This window comes from Scyliorhinus torazame, chromosome 24 (assembly GCF_047496885.1).
Source record: "Scyliorhinus torazame isolate Kashiwa2021f chromosome 24, sScyTor2.1, whole genome shotgun sequence".
NCBI lineage: Eukaryota > Metazoa > Chordata > Chondrichthyes > Carcharhiniformes > Scyliorhinidae > Scyliorhinus > Scyliorhinus torazame.
Genome location: NC_092730.1, coordinates 44,663,770 through 44,677,129, shown reverse-complemented (window position 1 = coordinate 44,677,129; position 13,360 = coordinate 44,663,770). Strand labels below are relative to the sequence as shown.

The window sequence follows — 13,360 nt, the reverse complement described above, 5'->3', positions numbered from 1 at the left end:
ACGTAGTACCTGTTCCTTGAACAAGTTCCACATTTCACTTGTGTCCTTCCCTGACAGCCTATGTTCCCAACTTATGCACTTGAATTCTTGTCTGACAAAATCGTATTGACCCTTCCCCCAATTGTAAAACTTGCCCTGTTGCACGCACCTATCCCTCCCCATTACTAAAGTGAAAGTCACAGAATTGTGGTCACTATCTCCAAAATGCTCCCCCACTAACAAATCTATCACTTGCCCTGGTTCATTACCAAGTACTAAATCCAATATTGCCCCTCCTCTGGTCGGACAATCTACATATTGTGTTAGAAAAGCTTCCTGGACACACTGCACAAACACCACCCCATTCAAACTATTTTGATCTAAAGAGTTTCCACATAATGTTTGGGAAGTTGAAGTCACCCATGACTACTACGCTGTGACTTCTGCACCTTTCCAAAATCTGTTTCCCAATCTGTTCCTCCACATCTCTGCTACTATTGGGGGGCCTATAGAAAACTCCTAACAAGGTGACTGCTCCTTTCCTATTTCTGAATTCAACCCATGCTACCTCAGTAGGCTGATACTCCTCGAACTGCCTTTCTGCAGCTGTTATACTATCTCTAATTAACAATGCCACCCCCAACACCACCTCTTTTACAACCCTCCCTAATCTTATTGAAACATCTATAACCAGGGACCGCCAACAACCATTTACGCCCCTCTTCTATCCAAGTTTCCGTTATGGCCACCACATCGTAGTCCCTAGTACCGATCCATGCCATAAGTTCACCCACCTTATTCCTGATGCTTCTTGCGTTGAAGTATACACACTTCAACCCATCTCCGTGCCTTCAAGTACTCTCCTTTGTCAGTGTTCCCTTCCCCACTGCCTCATTACACGCTTTGGCGTCCTGAATATCGGCTACCTTAGTTGCTGGACTACAAATCCGGTTGTCATTACCCTGCTAAATTAGTTTAAACCCTCCCGAAGAGTACTAGAAAATCTCCCTCCCAGGATATTAGTGCCCCTCTGGTTCAGATGCAACCCGTCCTGCTTGTACAGGTCCCACCTTCCCCAGAATGCGCTCCAATTATCCAAATACCTGAAGTCCTCCCTCCTACACCATTCCTGCAGCCACGTGTTCAGCTGCACCCTCTCCCTGTTCCTAGCCTCGCTATCACGTGGCACCGGCAACAAACCAGAGATGACAACTCTGTCTGTCCTGGCTTTTAACTTCCACCCTAACTCCCTAAACTCATTTATTGCCTCCACACCCCTTTTCCTACCTATGTCGTTGGTACCAATGTGCACCACGACTTCTGGCTGCTCCCCCTCCCCCTTAAGGATCCTGAAGACACGATCCGAGACATCCCTGGCCCTGGTACCCGGGAGGCAACATACCTTCTGCGAGTCTCGCTCGCGACCACAGAATCTCCTATCTATTCCCCTAACCATTGAATCTCCTACAACTATTGCTTTTCTATTCTTCCCCCTTCCCTTCTGAGCCCCAGAGCCAGACTCAGTGCCAGAGACCTGGCCGCTAGGGCCTTCCCCCGGTTGGTCATCCCCGCCAACAGCGTCCAAAACGGTATACTTGTTTTGAAGGGGAACGGCCACGAGGAATCCCTGCACTGTCTGCTTTTTTTTTTCTTTCCCCTGACTCTAACCCAGCTATTCTTGTCCTGTACATTGGGTGTGGTTACCTCCATGTAACTCCTCTCTATCACCCCCTCTGCCTCTCGGATGATCCGAAGTTCATCCAGCTTCAGCTCCAGTTCCCTAACACGGTCTTTGAGGAGCTGGTGTTGGGTGCACTTCCCGCAGGTATAGTCAGCAGGGACACCGGTGGTATCGCTCACCACCCACATCCTACAGGAGGAGCATGCAACTGGCCTAGCCTCCATCCCCTCTTACCTTACAGAATATAGCTGCCCTGTGGACCAACTGGATCTCCGCCCTCCGACTCCCAGTCAGCTGCACTCTCTGTAAACTCCTGGCTCTCTTCCAACTCTTTGTGGAAATGTAGGAAAGAAAATGAAAGGAGCACCTTACTCCCTCCTCACCTAACTCCCTCAGTCACGAAACTCTCACTCTAGCACTCAAATGCACCAAATTCAGCACTCAATCAGTCACCAAACTCTCACTATAGCACTCAAATGCACCAAATTCAGCACTCAGTGCAAACAAAGTCTGCACTGTAGGGGATCACTTTTATACTGTGAATCTAGCCTCTAAAGGCTTGTGATTCTGTGGAATTCGCTACCCCAGAGTGCGGTGGATGCAGGTACAGTGAATAAATTTAAGGAGGAGGTCGAGAGATTTTTGTTGGTATTGAGTGGAAGGGTTATGGAGAACGGGTGGAGTTGCGGCCAGCATGGGATTAGCCAAGATCTCATGGAAGGTGTTAGGCTCAGGAGGCTAAATTGCCTTCTCCCGCTCCTAGGTGATGTGTTATAGTGAGGACGTATTCTAACTGAGATCAATCGCCCTCTTCATCTGTAACACTGTAGGTAACAGATGAGGAACACATCAACCATGATAGAATGGCGGGGCAGACTCGATGGGTCTAATGGCTTAATTCTGCTCCTATATTTTATGAACTTACGTTTTGCGCGACTTCGTGAGTTTCAAACTGAGGGGAAGGAACATTTTCCACTCCGAATTTATGCGCAATTAGGGCAGGGAGTGAAAAGTAACTTTCTCAGCTTTTTATTATTTGGTTTCACCATGGACAGTGTTCGACTATTCACCGCCCGCCAAGCCCTGAAACAAAAGCTAAAACTCACAGCCTTTTTTCTATATCCTCATGAAGTGGACGAAACAGAGATACAACAGACACGTTACAGACAAGAATAGGATTTGATTCCACGTGTGCAGAGTACAATGGATTATTGTGCATCACCTTAACCACGTGGTACAACCCCTTTACTTCATGTAACTTTAATATCTGATCTTGTCACAGATAAGTAGCCGAAGCACCCCACCAATGTACAATCAGGAGGACGTTCATCCACGAGAGGTGGCAGAAGGTAATAATGGGAGAAGTGAATACGGTAACCTCGACTGCACAGTGGGTAGCCGAAGAAGAATTGGTGGCAATGTGGGGTTAAGCCCCAAACACGTCTGCCTCCGTTCGTACTTCCGTTCGTCCCTCCTCTAACCCAACTCGATGCAAGTGGCCTGACAACTTGGAATAGTTTGTCACATCAGTGATTGCAGATCCATCGTGTAAAATGAATCCCACTTCCGAGAAACAATGGGCGAAAAATCGACGAAGATAGGATTCGAACCCACGTGTGCAGAGCACAATAGATTAGCAGTCCATCGCCTTAACCACTCGGCCACCTCGTCGCACAAATTTTTGTGGCAATACGTCTTAATTCGTTTTGCACCCATGAACTGATGGAAATTATTTGCCTCTTTCTATTCAACCAGGTGTTCAACAGGGGGAATTGCAGTGGTGGTGGTATAGTGGTGAGCATCACTTCTTTTGAAACCGTTGACTCCGTTTCGATTCCCGGCCATCGCAGTAGTAGTTGAATCGGATGTTTTTGCGCGACATCCTGAGTTTCAAACTGAGGAAGACTGGTCAACTGTTTCTCATTCAGAATTTATACGGATTATCTAAGTGAGGTGTTTAAGATGCGAAAAGGTGTAGATATTGTAGACGTGGAGTTGATGTTACCTGTTGTGGGTCAGTCTAAAACGAGAGGTCATCATCTTAGAATATGAGGCTGCAAATTTACAAAAGATTTAAAGAAAAACTACTTCTCCCAAAGGGTTTTAATTCTGTGGAATTCACTTCCTCAGAGTGTGGTGGATGCAGGGACAGTGAGAAAGTTAAGGAGGACTTAGAGAGACTTTTATTGGTAATGAGTTGAAGGGTTCTGGAGAACGGGCAGGACGGTGGTGTTGAGGCCATTATGTTTGATCAGGCAAGATCACATGGAAGGTTTTACGCCCAAGAGGCTGAATTGCACATCCCAGCTCCAATGTTATGTGTTCTCGGGAGCGAGGTGTTCTGGCTGATATCTCAATCGATCTCTTGTTCCGTAACATTTCAGGTAGCAGATGATGAACATTTCAGTCATGATCGAATGGCGGGCAGACTCGATGGGTCGAATGGCGTAACACTGCTCACATATCTGAAGAATCTATCGTTTGCGCAGCTTCATGACTTTCTAACTGAGGGAAAGAAATAGTTTCCAACTCAGAATTTGTGCGCAATTATGGGGGGAAGTGAATTAAGTAACTTTCTCGTCATTTTCTAAAGTGGTTTCAATATGCAAAGTGTTCGATTATTCACAACCCCAAGTCCCAAACACTAAAAATCACAGCATTTTTCCGTCACCCTCATGAAGTGGATCAAACAGAGACACAACAGATACGTTACAGACGAGGATTGGATTCGAACTCAAGTGCGCAGAGCACAAAGGTTTCTTGTGCATCCCCTTAACCACGTGGTACAACTCCTTACTTCATGGAACTTTAATGTCTGACCTTCTCACAGACAAGTGACCGAAGCAACCCTCCAGTGCACAAACAGGAGGATGTTCATCCAGGAGAGGTGGCAGAAGGTAATTATGGGAGAAGTCAACCCGGTATCCTCGACTGTACTGTGGATAGCCGAAGAAGAACTGGTGTCAAATAACGGTTAAGCCCCAAACCCGTCTGCCTTCGTTCCTCCGTCCTCTAACCCAACTCGCTGCAATCTGGCCTGACAACTTGGAATAGATTGTCACATCAGTGATTGCAGATCCATCTAGGAAAAATAAGGCCCACGTCCGAGAAAAGTGGATTTAAAATCAACGAGCATGGAATTCGAACACACGTATGTAGAGTACAATGGATTAGCAGCCCATCGCCTTAACCACTCGGCCACCTCGTCCCACAACTGCACATGTCAACAGGTTTTAATTCGTTTTGCATCCATGAACTGATGGAATGTATCTGCTTCCTTCTATTCACCTGTTGTTCAAAATTGGAAATGCAGCGATGGTGGGAGAGTGGTGAGCAAAGTTTTCTTCCAAGCAGTTGTCCCAGTTCGATTCCTGGTCATCGATCTAATAGTTGAATCGGATGTTATTGTGCGACATCGTGAGTTTTAAACTGAGGAAGACTGGTCCACAGTTTCTCACTCAGAATGTATGCGTAATTATCTAATTGAGATGTTCAAGGTACCAAAAGGTATGTAAAAAGTTGACGTGGGGCTGTTGCTTCCTCTTGTGGGGCATTCTAAAACGAGAGGTCATGCTCTTAGAATAACAGATTGCAATTTTAAAAAAGAATTGAGGAAAAACTACTTATCCCAAAGGGTTTATGATTCCGTGGAATTCGGTACCACAGATTGCGTTGGATGGAGGGAGAGTGAGTAAGTTTAAGGAGGAGGTAGAGAGATTTTATTGGTAAGGAGTTCAAGGGATACGGAGAACGGGAAGACGGTGGAGTTGAGGCCAGGATGGGATCAGCCAACATCACATGGGAGGTGTTAGGCTCAGGAGGCTAAATTGCCTACTCCCGCCCCAAGGTCATGCGTTCTAGGGAGAAGGTGTTCCTGCTGATAACGCAATCGACCTCTTCGTCTGTAACATTGTAGGTCGCAGATGGGGAATATATCAGCCATAATAGAATGGCTGGGCAGACTCGATGGGTCTAATGGCTGAAGTCTGCTTCTTTATTTTATGAACTTACTTTTTGCGCGACTTTGTAAGTTTCAAACTGAGAGGACGGAACTGTTTCTAACTCAGAATTTATACGCAATTAGGTCAGGGAGTGAAATAAGTAGCTTTCTAACCTTTTTATAATGTGGTTTCAACATGGACAGTGTTCGTCGAATTCACCACCCGCCAAGCCCGTGAACCAAAGCAAAAAATCACAGCATTTGTACTTCATGCTCATGAAGTGGACCAAACAGAGACACAACAGACACATTACAGACGAGGATGGGATTTGAATCCACGTGTGCAGAGTACAATGGATTATTGTGCGTCTCCTTAACCACATGATACAACTCATTTACTTCAATGGAATTTTAATATGCGATCTTATTACAGGCAAGTAGCCAAAGAACCCCTCCAGTCTACAAACAGGAGGAAGTTCATTCTGGAGAGGTGGGTGAGGAGAATTATGGGAGACGTCATCCCGGTAACCTCAACTGTACTGTGGGTCGCCGAAGAACTGGTGTCACGGTGCGGTTCCATTGACAACGTATCCAGAGGCACATATAGTGACGAAGACTGACAGGTTCAGAATGTCTCTTACACTCTCACACATTACCCGAGAGTGACAGGAATCCCCCATTTACAAACGGGACCAGAGAAGGGCAGAGAGAATGCACGTCACTCCCACATACAACATGTTGACGGATTCAACACAACCAAAATATAAGAAAAGATCATCACCACATATTATCTTCTTCGAAATCCCGCCGTCCCAACTTTAATATAATAAAAACATTTTTTATCAGTTGTGTCTCACTCTAATCTGTGAACTTCGCTCTACCAGAGTGTGTTGACAGCTACTGGCCACGACACAGAACCGCAACAGGGCGCGGGAGATTCACATGAACTGTCGGTGATAGAATGTGATCGGGTGGACGGAGAGGTGTTAGGAGTATGTAAAATTTAAACAATCTATATTCATGCATTTCCCAATGGAATTGGTTGAATTTGGAAGTGTTTATCTTGAGGATCAATTGAGCAGAGACTTTAAAGCATTTTATCTGTGGTTCCCTCTGTGTGAGCTATGCAACATTGTACTGTGTCATGCTGTCTCCTTCATGCCTAGGACGAGACTGCAAGAAGGATTCTGAAAGGTATTTGCTGCAAAGCAAACAGGAACTTGCGTGATGTTTACTTTTGCTGTGAGGTAGAATGTAAATAGCAGAGAATAGCCTCGATTCCTCGACCTCGGGCTAATGGCCCAGCACGCTTCCGCTGCGGCACTCTGCTCCTTAAACCAGGAGCTACAACATTACTGCCTGGCTGTAGCCACACAACTATTCACTTCCGCATTTGTTCTTTCAACAAGAATACACGTTTGAGCACACTGATTCTGGTCAGCATAGTTCAGTTAATTTACTTTCGTGCTGAACGTTTGTTCTGTGAAGGGGATGTGATTTATTCTGTGACGTTGTTCTGATGAGAAACTGGGGAATGACTGGAATCATCTTCATAGAAGGAAGTTCGGGACGGCAGTTTCACCTCTCTGGGAACATTGATCACGCTCTTACTGATTTCTTCAAGCTTTGCTTCAAGTCCGACCCCAGAGAAGACAACTACGAGCAAAGTGGCGCAGCGGACGTGTGCTGGACCCCAAACCCAGAGGTCGATGGATCTAAACCATCCTCTGCTATTTATATTCTCACTCACACGAAACGGAAACAAGTTGCTATATGTCAGCAGCACATCTGCCTTTTTCTTTATTAGTATCAAAGTTTTGCTTTCAGTCTGATCCGCTCTTTGGCACCGGTTCTTCAGCTACCCACAGTACAGTCGAGGAGACTAAGTTGAGTTCTCCCAGAACATTCTTCTGGCTCCTCTAGTGGATGAACGTTCACCTGATTGGACACTGGAGGGGTTCTTCGGCTACTTGTCCGTGAAAGCAGTACCGGAAGCAGCTGTGGAGAGAGATTGCAGTCGCCAGAATGCAACTCTCCATTTGTACACTTCACGTCGCTCAGATCTTAGACTCTCAATGGCTTCGTGTGAGGAAGAGGTAGAGCGGGAATTCGGTTCTTGTTGATTGGAGCAAACTGTTCAATGCAGCAATGAAAAGCTCCTTCACCCCCAGCGGGTTGGATAAGGATGGCACTCAGATAAGGGCTCTGGCTAGGGATTAAAAGTAGGGAAAGCATCTATTGTTTGAAATGAAATGACGATGAAGATAGAATTTATGTCGATTTGCGAGTGGATCTTAGTTTGGACGACAGCCGAGTGGTCTAAGTTGCTGCGTTTAGATCGAAGTCTCTACTAGAGGCGTGGGTTTGACTCCCACAACTGATATTGCCTTTTTTCTCCGTGAGGTTAAATTTCTCCAGCAAGATTTTCAACATCAGGAAGATCCAATACCTCCCTTTCAGTGGAAAAGCGTTGGTCTCAGGACATGAGATTCTTGTTTAAATACGCACAGCAAGACCACACAGGCAAAAGCGCAGTTAATGCCTCGATAATCTGCTTCAGTGACTCTGGTTGAGGAATTAATATTGAGCACAGGACTCCGGGTAAAATTCGTCTTATCTTCTTGTAAATAGTCTGGCTGGTTGGAGTGATTACATCCGTCTGAGAGGGGAAGTTGGAAACTCGGTTTCTATTGTGATTTACTGCTGGATAAAACTTTATTTCCTTATTGGCCCCCTGTGAGGTATTACTGGATATCGTTATTTCTCTATATAGCCCCTCTGTTGGGTACTATTGGATAACGTTTCCAGTCCAGCTTTGACAAATGGTCACCTGGACTCGAAACGTTTGCTCTTTCCTCTCCCTACAGATGATGTCAGATCTGCTGAGACTTTAAGGCATTTTCTCTGTGGTTCCCTATGTGTGAGCTTTACAATGTTGTACTGCGTCATGCTGTCTCCTTCATTCTTGGGACTAATGTCGGGATGAGACTGCAAGAATGTTTCTGATAGGTATTTGCTGCAAAGCAAACAGGAACGTGTGTTATGTTTACTTTTGTTGTGAGGGAGAATGTAAATAGCAGAGAACTACCTCGATTCCTCGACCTCGGGCTAATGGCCCAGCACGCTTCCGCTGCGGCACTCTGCTCCTTAAACCAGGAGCTACGATTTTAATGCCCTGCGGTAGCCACACAGGTATTCACTTCCTCATTTTTTTTCTTTCAACTAGAACACACGTTTGAGCACAGCAATTCTGGTCAGCAAATTTCAGATAATTTACTTGCGTTCTGAATGTTGTTCTGTGAAGGTGATGTGATTTCTTGTGTGACGTTGTTCTGATGATAAAGTGGGGAGTGACTGGAATCACCTTCATAGAATGAAGTTCGGGGCGGCAGTTTCACCTCTCTGGGAACATTGATCACGCTGTTATTGATTTCTTCAAACATTGCCTCAAGTCCGACCCCGGACAGGGTCAAGCACGAACAGCGTGGAGCAGCGGCCCATAACCCAGTGGTCGATGGATCGAAACCACTCTCTGCTATATATATTCTCAATCACACCAAACGAAAACAAGTCGCTATTAGTCAGCAGCACATCTACCTTTTTCTTTATTAGTATCAACGTTTTGCTTACAGTCTGATCCGCTCTTTGACACCTGTTCTTCAGCTACCCACAGTATAGTCGAGGTGACAAAGTTGACTTCTCCCAGAACACTCTTCTGGCGCCTCTCCTGGATGAACGTTCTCCTGTTTGGAAAAAGGAGGGATTCTTCGGCTACTTGTCTGTGAAAGCAGCACCGGGAGCAGCTGTGGAGAGAGAATGCAGTCGTCAGGAAGCAACTCTCCAATTGGATACTTCACGTCGCTCAGATCTTAGGCTTTCAATATCTTCGAGTGAGGAACAGGTAGAGCGGGAATTCGTTCCTGGTTGATTGGAGCAAACTGATCAATGCAGCAATGAGGAGCTCCTTAACCCTCAGCGGCCTGGACAAGGATGACACTCAGATACAGGACTCTGGCTGGTGTTCAAAAGTAGGATAAGCATATCTTGTTTGAAATGGAATGACGATGAAGATAGAATTTGAGCCGATGTGTGCACGGATCTTAGTTTCGGCGACAACGCATCAGGGTGACCGAGCGGTCAAAGGTTCAGGTCGCAGTCCCTTCTGGAAGCGTGGGTGCGAATCCCACTCCTGATATTGACCTTTCCCCCTCGAGGTTAATTTTCTCCAGCGAGATTTTCAACCTCACGAATGTCCAATACCTTCCTTTCAATGGAAAAGCGTTGGTCTCAGGACATGAGATTCCCGCTTAAATACGCACAGCAAGACCACACAGGCAAAAGCGCAGTTAATGACTCGATAATCTGCTTCAGTGACTTTGGTTGAGGAATTAATATTGATTCCAGGACTCCGGGTAAAATTCGTCTTCTCTTGGAAATAGTCAGGCAGGTTCGATTGTTCACATCCGCCCGAGAGGGGAAGATGGGAACTTAGTTTCTATTGTGATTTGTTGCTCGATAAAGCTTTATTTCCTTATATGCCCCATGTGAGTTATTAATGGATATCGTTATATATCTATATTGCCCCTTTGTGGGGTACTACTGGATATCGTATCCGGTCCAGCTTTGACAAAGTGTCATCTAGACTCGAAACGTTAACTCTTTTCTCTCCCTACAGATCTGGTCAGTCTTGCTGAGACTTTAAAGCATTTTCTCTGTGGTTCCCTCTGTGTGAGCTTTACAATGTTGTAATGTGTCATGCTGTCTGCTTTATCCTGGGTTTAATGTCGGGATGAGACTGCAAGAAAGTTTCTGATCGGTATTTGCTGCAAAGCAAATAGGAACGTGCGTTATTTTTACTTTACGTGTCAGGGAGGATGTAAATAGCAGAGAATAGCCTCGATTCCTCGACCTCGGGCTAATGACCCAACACGCATCCGCTGCGGCACTCTGCTCCTTAAACCAGGAGCTACAACATTACTGCCCTGCGGTAGCCACACAGCTATTCACTTCCTCATTTTTTCTTTCAACAAGAACACACGTTTGAGCACACTGATTCTGGTCAGCATAGTTCAGATAATTTACTTTCGTGCTGAATGGTTATTCTGTGAAGGGGATGTGATTTCCTCTGTGACGTTGTTCTGATGGGAAAGTGGGGAGTGACTGGAATCACCTTCATAAAATGAAGTTCGGGGCGGCAGTTTCATCTCTCCGGGAACATTGATTACTCTGTTACTGATTTCTTCAAGCTTTGCCTGTATTTATAGAACGAATACACAAACAATGAAGCGGGAGAATGTATTAAATCAGAGATTGGATATTCTTGTAACCAATACGGCTGTAATGGGAATCCTTCATTTTCCGATAAATCGGGATGAACAGATCGCTCAGTCAGAAATCAGATATCTGGGGATTTAAATGTGATTACTACAGTGATAATATTAACCATGTTAATGTTATTTTGCTCCAATTGAAACGTATCACGAATACCTCGTTAACTTGTTGCACAACTTGCTTTCAGCCAGGAGATGGCAGCAGTGCGCAATAGTTTGGGTCTCCTGATTGTGTCCACAGATCTCGATAGGAATGGAGCTGCTGCTTCCCGGGGAGCTGCCAAGCAAGAGGCACAGATACTGACCAACTGCACCCGCTCCAAATAGATTCCCCAAATTACTGAACAAAACAAAAACAAGCACAAATCATATTTTAAGAAACTATGACAGTGACTCTGAAAACAATACACCATGACCTCTGAAAGAATCGATTTGCTGTAACTAATTAAAGATGAACCGTTTCAATATCAGCCGTAATTCCTTACCAGTTCTCAGACAGGCACCGACTAGTTAGAAGTTTGCTTCACTTTTCAAGGTCTGGCTCAATAAAATCAATCACAGGCCCATGATCTGCTTTCCTCCTGTTCTCAGACAAATCCACTTTGTACAAGGGCGCACTAACTGGTTTTCAGAGTAAGAGTCAGACTGCAGTCACTTCGTTCTCTCTCGATCCCTTTATCCCAGAACCACCTCACAACCAGGAATGGAACTTCTCACAGAGCCAAGAATGGAATAGTTTGTCGATTCTTCCACTGATTCAGGACCGCCCATCGCCAGGATGTATTCGTCCAAAAGAGTTGGGATGAAATAGGGCTGAGTTTCACTGTATCCAATCAGTCCCCGGAGAAGCACAAAAACAGTGAGTGAGGGAGAGAGAAAGAAACAAAGAAACAGATAGAGAGATAAAATATGTTCCATTTCTAACACGATCTTTTTACCCAGAAATACATTCACCTGAATGAAACCAAACCACGTTTCCATTCGCTGCCGTTGCTGCTTCTCCTTCCAAACGTTGCAGGAAACGTTATTATTTATTGACTGTTGTTTTGAGTGCGAGCTTCTTTATATTTCGTTCAGTTTCCAAAACAAATGCTGAACATCTGACTGACTCAAACCGTTCATTTACAAACATTCCAATTCATTCTCGAGTCAGTGGTTTGCGCGGGTAGTTTCGCAAACACTTCGAAACACAGTCGCTGCGAACAGAGTTCGAACCAGCGTGGGGAAGCCCCACGGGATTTCAAGTCTAACGCCTTAACCACTCGGCCATCGCAGCTGTGTTTAGTGTGCCATTCATTAGTAATTTGGTCGATAGAATACATTCTAAAACCAGCCTGGAATCACTCCAGGAAGTTATTGCATTCAAACGATCAACGGGGCCCCGGTGTTTATGTGAGGAGAGGTTGAATCTTCGTGGAAAATGACCATTGGATTTGGAGAGAGGCCTTGAGAGACTCGAAAACCTCAGCTCCCTAAACGCACAATTCCACCGATTAAATAGATTGTGGAACAACATCAGTTACATTGGAAATATATTAGAAATTCAAATGGAACAGGACCACACTTTACAGTCTGGAAGAAAATTTAAATGATGAAATCTAGAAATTACAGCACAGAAGGAGACCTGTGCAGGCCGAACGGTCACCTGATGACGCAACTAAAATGGTCACGTGTCGGGATTTCGGCAGTTCCCCGGATCGCGGTCAGAGCACAAGCCAGGAGGTGCTGCTCAATTATTAAGTCAGTTATTTTTTATTACATGTCATTGGTCGTCAGTCATTGAGAGACCAGCATTCCTACATGGTATCAGGCGTGGGCAGTATGGCAGAACGTCTTCACCGCATCAACATGCTTGTATCACAGAATCGTAGAATATCCAGCTCAGAAGTAGGCCATTCGGCCCAACAAGTCAGCACTGACCTTCCGAATGAGCACCGCAGCAACTCTCTTCAAGAAGAGGTTTAATAGACAGTGCACCAGCAGCCCGGCTAGCTCAGTCGGTAGAGCATGGGACTCTTAATCCCAGGGTCGTGGGTTCGAGCCCCACGTTGGGCGCTTTCTTGTTATTATCTGAAAATATTGATGCTGAATGAACTGTCTTCATAACAGGAACACAAGGTTATGTCCCTTGACTGGGAATCCAGAGGTCTAAACGAACCTCGTGACAAAATTTAATAAATATGTAATTAAAATTTCGTCTCAGAAACGGCGCAGAAAGGTTCTGCTTCCGACGGATCTTACTTCCACAACTGGGAACACATTACACAACAGATAATGATTTGACACAACTACAGTGAAGATCTGTCACCGGCAGTGTCACGGTTCCATGGCAGAGAGCACGGCTACACAGCAGAGAGCTCAGTTACACAGCAAGATATAATTTTACAAACAGGGTGTTTGCAGCAGAAAACACATTTTCCGAAAAAAACA

General features: G+C 45.3%; 3 non-coding genes across 3 annotated transcripts; 1 reads left to right on the top strand and 2 right to left on the bottom strand.

The window, feature by feature from the left end:
• Positions 1–3,249: 3,249 nt before the first annotated feature.
• Positions 3,250–3,331, bottom strand: trnas-gcu (transfer RNA serine (anticodon GCU)). Its single transcript has one exon. It is a non-coding gene; the product is annotated as a tRNA-Ser (tRNA).
• Positions 3,332–12,124: 8,793 nt separating this feature from the next.
• On the bottom strand, positions 12,125–12,206 carry trnas-uga (transfer RNA serine (anticodon UGA)). Its single transcript has one exon. It is a non-coding gene; the product is annotated as a tRNA-Ser (tRNA).
• A 706-nt stretch (positions 12,207–12,912) lies between these two features.
• On the top strand, positions 12,913–12,985 carry trnak-cuu (transfer RNA lysine (anticodon CUU)). The gene has a single exon. It is a non-coding gene; the product is annotated as a tRNA-Lys (tRNA).
• The last annotated feature ends 375 nt before the right edge of the window (positions 12,986–13,360 follow it).